This window comes from Coenobita brevimanus, chromosome 65 (genome assembly GCF_032717465.1).
Source record: "Coenobita brevimanus isolate Jiangsu-jjx chromosome 65, ASM3271746v2, whole genome shotgun sequence".
Taxonomy (NCBI): Eukaryota; Metazoa; Arthropoda; class Malacostraca; order Decapoda; family Coenobitidae; genus Coenobita; species Coenobita brevimanus.
The window spans coordinates 23,962,881-23,971,894 of NC_137018.1; positions in this window are offsets into that span (position 1 = coordinate 23,962,881).

Here is a 9,014-nt window from a genome sequence, read left to right on the forward strand (position 1 = left end):
AACGCACTGCCATTCTCATCGATGTCAGTACGGCAAACCCCCTCACCAACTATTCCATCCACCTTCACATTCCCTACACCAGTCAAAAACACTCTCATTCCTTCCAAACTTTTCCATGCGAAACTTTTCCATGCGAAACTTTTCCAGTACGAAAGTTCTTAGTGTGCAATTATTATTATTTTTTTCACGTTGAGGCTCAGTATAATTATAAAGTGCTTCTACTGCAGATGAAAAAGAAAACATTCGAAATCTCTTGTTTTTTATGGTGACCCCAACATAAGTTGAAATTTTTTTTTCTTAAACATAGATGCAAGCTTTCCTTGCGTGTTATATATTTCCTAAATGATTTTTTCACACTTAGAAATATCTTGTTTTGGAAAAAAAAAAAACAAAAAAAAAGGGGGTTTCGCAATCAATTCTGAGAACATTTGTGAAAATTGCATATTTAGCAATTTCGACCAAAAAAAAAAAATTATGTTGCGAACTGGCTAGGGAAATAGGTTTGAACTACCTCCAAAGGGTATGCAATCAGCCGTAACTAGTCACAATTAGCATTACTTTTTGCCCATTAAGTAACAGCTTAGATAAATATAAAAAAAAGCCAACAAACTCATCCGAAAAAAAATATAGTTAATCTCAAAACGTCAGACACAAGAGTTCAGGTATACGCTCCTGCAACCTGATTATTTTAGACATCTCTAACCACAAGACTGCTTATTTGAGGAACCAAGTAACGTTTATAAATTGAATATATCAGTACTGCTATGTATTTACGTTTTCCTCATAATATATATTTGATAATCAGTACCTAAACAATTTCTTTTAAACGATTATCTTTCGCAGTGATTTTACCTTGGTAAATAAGATTAATGAAATCTCACGATGTCATACTGAGAAAATATTCCCATTTCATTATTGATTATAATGTTTAAGAGGCTACCTAAAAGCCCGAGTTATGACGATAAAAATAAAATCCGTTTTATCTCTAAATTTCCAAGTTATTTTCACGTCTTTAGTTAAACCAAATCATTTGGGCTTAAGCCCCTCAAATGCCAGCCTTCTTTCACTATGAATAGGATTTATCCTACGTTTTACGTCATTTAGCGTTTACTGATTTTTTTCTCCCGAGAAGTAATTTTTTCACCCTTAAGGAAGTTTTCTGAATTTTAGATACAACTGGGAGTGTTAGCAGCAAATTTTGAAAATATTTTTGGAAATTGCATATTTTGTATTTTCGCTGTTATTTTTTTTTTTTTTTATCTGAAGATACAAGTACAGTCACGCGTACTAATTTCTGCTCGGGGGTTACCCTTTCCTTCCCCCCTCTTCCCTGGACTGAGGGAAGGGGGGAATCGCGAACAAGTCTACCCCGCCTTCTGCCCCCAACTCCCCCACCCTCCACCTCCAGCTGCCACTTACTGATTAGACGCAAATTTTCTCATGTCCTGTAAACATGACTAAACTGTCGTCGCAAACGCTTTTAACGGCCAAGATTTGGACTATATTTTTAGAATAAATTATTACCGTATTGAACTGCATTCTCAAATTGAAAATATTCATCATCATTGTAATCCAGTGTAGTCCGCTGCACAATTCTGGGTTCAAGTGCTTACCTTTTCACTTCCCCCAGCTCTCTCTCTCTCTCTCTCTCTCTCTCTCTCTCTCTCTCTCTCTCAAAAGGTATGATTACGAAATGAAGGGCCAAATCATTAGCAAGTCCTCACTAGTTAAGGATCTAGGCGTACTAATTTCAGACGATCTGAAATGTTCGAATCAATGTATCTCTGCCGCCAATAAAGCCAACAGGACCCTAGGCTTCATCAAAAGACATTTTACATATAAAAGCAAAGATATTGTAATCCCCCTGTACAAAAGCATAGTCAGGCCACACTTTGGTGAAGAGAGGTTCAAGGGTGATAAGGAAAGGCAGAGAGAAGGGGGAGGGAGAGAGTTTGCAGTGCAATTTTGGGCGCCTCATCTAATTAAAGATGTAGAAATACTGGAAGCGGTCCAGCGGAGGGCTACCAAGTTAATCCCGTCCCTGAGGAATAAACCATACCTCGAGAGACTCAGAGAATTAAACCTATTCTCTCTTAGAAAACGGAGACTCAGGGGACAACTGATTGAATGTTTTAAGATTCTAAAAGGCTTTAGTAATACTGATTCAAGCAAGCTATTCACAGTAATTACCGAGACTGTAACTCGAGGAAATGGTATGAAGTTGCAAGGAAGAAGGGCTAATCTTGATACAACCAAAAACTTCTTCACTTACTCTGTTGTAAGCGAATGGAATATACTCCCTGGGAACGTGATTGAGAGTGGTACCATAAACATGTTTAAAAAGAGACTGGACATGTATCTCGACGCAATTGCTATCGTTTAGTTATGATGGAGCAATTTGCATATTCGCGTCTGCATTCATGTGTCTATTAGACACAGACAATATTTTAAAATATATTATATAATAGATAGGCATTCTGTTCATCTTTTGTTAAAAAAAAAAAAAAAATTGCATGTATAGAGTAAGTATCTGGCTGTATGCCCAAATTTTCCTTTTCCATATTATTCTACTTTCTGCCGATCCTATAAAATTCCTTCAGGTTTTTCATTCCTGCAAGGTATTACTTCCTCTCTTGTTTCCTGTACGGCAAATGCCGGAGGGTCTGGAGGGTGGGGGAGAGAGCCTTCTGCTGTGCTATCCTTTTCTCCTGCTCCTATGCACTATATTAGGATTAAGGCCGGACCACCTCGTAGGGACCGTAAGGTCTGTGTGGTCTGTGTATCTATGTAACTCTCTCTCTCTCTCTCTCTCTCTCTCTCTCTCTCTCTCTCTCTCTCTTTCTGAATTTACTTTTCCCACTCTTTCTTTTTAAATTTATATAACTTTCTCTTTGCTTCTCTCCCCCTCTCCCCCTTCTCTCTCGTTCTTTGTCTTAAGTCTTCCCCGCCTCTCACCCCTCCCCTCACCCCACTTTAGGCCTGATCAGCAGTCAGTTATACCGTCACCGCTCCTTCGTATATCGTGTGCAGGCAACATTTATCACACACACTTAGGTCAGATGTATGGAAAGCTATTTTTTTTTTTTATTATTGAATAAGGAGTTTGACTGGGACAGGGAAGGTTTGGAGCCAGCAGATCCAGTTGTTAGAATGACTATATTTGTAGTCGCCACGCTGTCAGTGCAAAATTTAAGTCGTGTGTGTGTGTGTGTGTGTGTGTGTGTGTGTGTGTGTGTGTGTGTGTGTGTGTGTGTGTGTGTGTGCAGTTTATAAGCCCAGCTATGTGAAGTGGAACGGTCACTCTAATAAAAATCACGAATATTGGTCTGGTGTTCTCTATTTGAACTTGGCACATAATGAGAAATACAATTATATATATATATATATATATATATATATATATATATATATATATATATATATATATATATAAAAAAAAATAGCTTTCCATACATCTGACCAAAGTGTGTGTGATAAATGTTGCCTGCACACGATATACGAAGGAGCGGTGACGGTATAACTGACTGCTGATCAGGCCTAAGGTGGGGGGAGGGGAGGGGTGAGAGGCGGGGAAGACTTAAGACAAAGAACGAGAGAGAAGGGGGAGAGGGGAAAAGAAGCAAAGAGAGTTATATAAATTTAAAAAGTGGGAAAAGTAAATTCAGAGAGAGAGAGAGAGAGAGAGAGAGAGAGAGAGACAGAGAGCCGGGGGAAGTGAAAAGGTAAGCACTGGAACCCAGAATTGTGCAGCGGACGACACTGGATTACAATGATGGTGAATATTTTCAATTTGAGAATGCAGTTCAATACGGTAATAATTTATTCTAAAAATATAGTCCAAATCTTGGCCGTTGAAAGCGTGTGCGACGACAGTTTAGTCATGTTTACAGGACATGAGAAATTTTGCATCTATTCAGTAACTGACAGCTGGAGGTGGAGGGTGGGGGAGTTGGGGGCAGAAGGCGGGGTAGACTTGTTCGCGATTCCCCCCTTCCCTCTGTCCAGGGTAGAGGAGGGAAGGAAGGGGTAACCCCTGAGCAGAAATTAGTACGCGTGACTGTACATTACCTTACAAAAATACAATGGACTTCCACAATACATGGAACGCAATACAGCACTATATGGCACAAAAATGAAACACAGTCTGGATCACAGGTTGGTGCAGGTGGCAGGAATGTGTGGGAGGGGGGCCGTCAGGGGTGCGCTCTCGGGAGAGGCGCTGGTCTCGGGCTGCGTAGTCGGTCGTCCGGTGCAGGCTGAAAGGCAGCGTTGTGGGAGGCCCTTTCCTGGTGGAGTCTGGTTTTGTTAATGGTTCCGTTATGGTTGGGTTGGTTGAGACACTCCCAATGTCAGGTGTAACTTTCTTACTTATAAATGATATTGATGGAAGTCAAGTGTGTCCAGCTCCTCAGTTGTCTAGTGAACCAGTGACTGCGACCCAGGATTGTGATGTCCCAGATGTGTTCTCTGCATGTGCTGTCACTAGGGCTAAGTCTAAAGTTACTGGTGACTTAGAGGATGATGATGTTATCTTAGCTGACACTTTTCACGCTAATTGCGACCACTCACCAGATGAGGCAGTACCCCGTAGTGTTGATAATTTGTCTCGTCAAGAGTTGGTTGAGTTGCAGGTTGCTGACCCTGAGTTGAAAGGTCTTGCTAACTCTGCTTGCAGTGAGGAAGAGTCAGCTGGTGCTTCTACTTGTTATTATATAAAGTCAGGAGTACTTATGAGAAAGTGGAGACCCCCAACAGCATCAGCCGACTGTAAATGGGAGGTTGGACATCAAGTTGTCATCCCTCGTGTTTGTAGGCAAGATATCATATGAGTGACTCATGATTCCAGTTTGGCAGGACACCTTGGAGTGAGGAAGACTGTGGCACGCATTTTGAAACACTTTTACTCGCCAGGTATCTTCAGTGATGTTTCCTGGTATTGTAAGTCTTGTCACACCTGTCAAGTTGTGGGGAAGTGTAATCAGACCGAAAAGGTTGCACCTCTAGGTCCCATTCCTCCTTTTGAGGCGCCATTCACCCGTGTGTTGGTAGATATTGTGGGTCCTCTTCCTAAGACTTTAGGATTTTCTTATGTGTTGACCCTGATTGATATGGCTACTCGTTATCCTGAAGCCATTCCACTTAGAAATATCTCAGCAAAGAAAGTGGTTAAGGAAATGCTAGGGTTCTTCACCAAGTTTGGTCTGCCCAAGGAGGTACAGTCAGACTGGGGAAGTAATTTCATGACAAATGTTTCCAAGCAGTCTCTGAAAGAGTTGGGCATCACCCAGATCACGTCTTCAGCTTACCTTCCCCAGACCCAAGGAGCGTTGGAGAGATATCATCAAACACTCAAATCGATGCTCAGGAAATACTGTTTGGAACATCAGAAAGACTGGGATAAAGGTCTTCCATTCGTTGTATTTGCCGCAAGAGAATCTCCAAATGAATCACTGGGCTTCTCACACTTTGAACTACTGTTTGGCCAGGAAGAATGAGGACCCCTTAAGCTACTCAAGGAATGCTGGCTGTCGGAGGAAGATGACGTCAACCTGCTGGAGTATGTGATGAAGTTCAAAGAACGGCTGTCCACTGCTTTACAGCTGGCGAGAGAGAATTTAGGAGCTGCTCAGGAGATGAAGACGGTATGATAAGAAGTCCAGGTTACGCCACTTTCAGCCAGGAGATCAGGTTTTGATTCTGCTACCGGTGCATGGGCAACCTCTTCAAGCCAAGTTTAGTGGTCCTTATTTCGTGGGGAAGAAACAGTGATGTCAACTATGTCATCGTTACACCAGATCATAGAAAGAACAAGCAACTTTGTCACATCAACATGCTAAAGTTACACAGGCGGGACGAAAATAACCCAGTCTGCACTGTAGCTGTTCCACCCGAGTCTGCAGGTGAAGTTCTCCCATGCAGTACGAGCCTGAGTGATAGTTTGGGGAAGAATCCTGATATCATGAATGATCTCCAGACTAAGCTTTCTCATCTAGCTCCTGAGGAAAGGCAGGAGTTTTCGGCATTACTGCAGGAGTACCCGCAAGTGTTCCGTGCCACTCCATGAAGAACCACTGTGTTGATGTATGATGTCGATGTTGGAGACGCAAAGCCAATTAAACTGCCTCCTTACCGTGTGAACCCAGTGAAAGTTCCTCTCATTCAGAAGGAGCTTGGCTACCTGTTGGACCACAAGATGATTGAGCCCTGTCAGAGCGAGCGGAATTCTCCTGTCACTCTAGTCCCTAAGCCAGGTGGGTCACAGCGGCTTTGCATCGACTACAGACGTGTTAATCAGATAACCAAAACAGACACTTACCCTCTCCCTCGCGTGGAAGATTGCATAGACAAGATCGGAAAGGCTAGATACATAAGTAAGTTTGATTTGTTAAAGGGATACTGGCAAGTACGTGCTAGTGAGATCTCATGTTTTGTAACACCCCATTTTATCATTCGCTTTTTTTTTTTTTTATGTCTCCTAAATGTGATTTTGTCACCCTCAGAAATGTGATCTGAGTTTTGGAAAGAAATAGGAGTGTTTACCGATGAATTTTGAGAACATATGTGAAAGTTGCCTATTTAGGGATTTCAACCAAAAGTAAGTTTAAGCAGCCATCTTTCAAGTAACGTTGTTTCGTTAAGGTAGAAGCATCTGGTTTGGGAATAAGTGAATGCTATTATACAGTACTTTAGTGATCCTAAAATAGCATAATTGATATCGAAACAAAATATACAACTTCCACAAATGTACACAAATTTATCTTCCAAAAACTCCCAATAGAACATAAATTTCAGAAAACAATTCCTGAAGGTGACAAAATTCTGAGAAGAAAAAATAACAAGGTTAAATTACGAAACAGAGCATATAAAGAAGGTGCATTCAAGGTGGAAATTTAGAGAAAAAGCAAAAATTATTTTTTAATTGAACAACTAGGGCTTAAAAGTGGCATCATGAGCCTCCTACCTAAATTTAAAAAGATGGAATTTATTCTCAAAATGACGGATCGGGTGATATCATTATCTATATATACAAATGAAAAATCACTTCGAAAGACAATAAAAACTTTAAAAGCAATTGGTTTACGTATTATCATATATCTATCTATTTATCTATTGTTACGGGACAGAGAAAACTGTCCCGCAAAGTTCCAGGTTCAAAACAAAAGAGTTGGGTAAAATTACAAGTTAAAGTTTAATGCTCAAACTAACAACAAAACATTCAGGACTCAAAGGATAATGTAATGGCAAAAAACAGGTTAAATATATGGTTAACTGCAATAGCCTCTATTAACTCGAATTTAGCATGAGTAAATTTATCTAAGTTAGCCCTGATAAAATGACAATACCAGATAATACTCAGTGAATGCAAGATATTAGAGATACAAAATATTATTAATAAAAAAATATAAAACCAAGAAAAAATTAAAAAAATAAAAATACAAAAAAATAAATAAATAAGATTAAAATTATTATATATATATGTACGTTTGCATGAAAATGTGTCTGTATGTATGCATGGAAGTGTGTGTGTGTGTGTGTATATATATATATGTTTGTATATATATGTATATATATTTAAATGTATATACATATGTATATATACATGGCCTTAATAACCAGGGGCTTCGGCCCCGATGGTTGATAGGCTGAAAAAAAAAAATAAATAATAATAATAATAAGGGCTGACACCCAAAACACATGAATCACAAAACCTTACTAGCCCTAAGAATTAACACCTTACGCTACACAGTACAAGAAAAAATGCAATAACATACTCAAATTACACAGCTGCTAGATCGTTGGAGACTTCCTGAGCACTCACAATAATAACAACTGTACAGGGGAGGACAGAGATGTGAACAAAATGAGTAGATCTAAGTGGCAATAATGCAGAGACTGAGCTCATTATATAGGGGCCGGCAGAGCTTGATACAACTTGTAAGAAGGACGCGCAAATGAAGCCATGGGGACAAAGAGTTGACAATCCTGCTCTAAACAACAGAAAGAACGACTTACTTTACTATAAGGGTAGAAGGGGGGAGTGAGGTAGAACACGCTCGTGATCAAACATGCAGCATACTGTACGTTAGAATTACACAAAGGATGATGAAATCATAGGCTATGTAACACCTCCCCACAAAGAAAAAGAAATTTACAAAGGAAATTTCTTATTACTCTAAAACAATCTGTCTAAAGTCTAGATAAGCAATCTGCAATAACATTTTCTTTCCCCTTGACATGTTTTATGTCTAATGAATACTCCTGAAGAAATAGACTCCATTTTGTCAGTCTCTGATTTTTATCTTTAAACTTACTAAGGAATTTCAGTGGGTTATGATCGGTATAAATGACTATGGGGTCAAAACCAGAACACAAATAAAATGAAAAATGCTGTAAACCCAAAATCAAGGCCAAAAGCTCTTTCTCAATAGTTGAGTAGTTCTTTTGAGGTGGAGTGAACTTCTTACTGTAATAAGATACAGGGTGTTCAATACCCTGATCATCCTCTTGCAGCAAAACAGCCCCAGCTCCTGTATCACTTGCATCAACAGCCATCTTAAAAGGCTTAGCAAAATTTGGAGTAGCGAGCACTGGCTGACTTAATAGGATAGCTTTAAGTTTGTTGAAAGAGGATTCACAGTTATCGGTCCAGACAAATTTAACTCCCTTTTTCAGTAGGTCTGTAAGTGGTGATACAAGAATTGAAAAGTTAAGAACAAATCTCCTGTAATAACCTACCATTCCCGAAATTCTTTGTAGCTCTTTCCTACTTTTAGGTCTGGGAAGATCACTTATAACCTGAACCTTAGCTGCTGCTGGTGCAACATGTCCATCACCAATTACGTACCCAAGGTACTGAACTTTAGCTTGACCAAACTCACACTTTGATAAATTAGCTACAAGATTAGCCTGAACCAAACGCTCAAGAAATTTACTGACATGGCATAGGTGATCTTTCCAGTTGTCACTGAAGATTAATACATCATCAATATAAACAACACACCCTGCCAAACCCT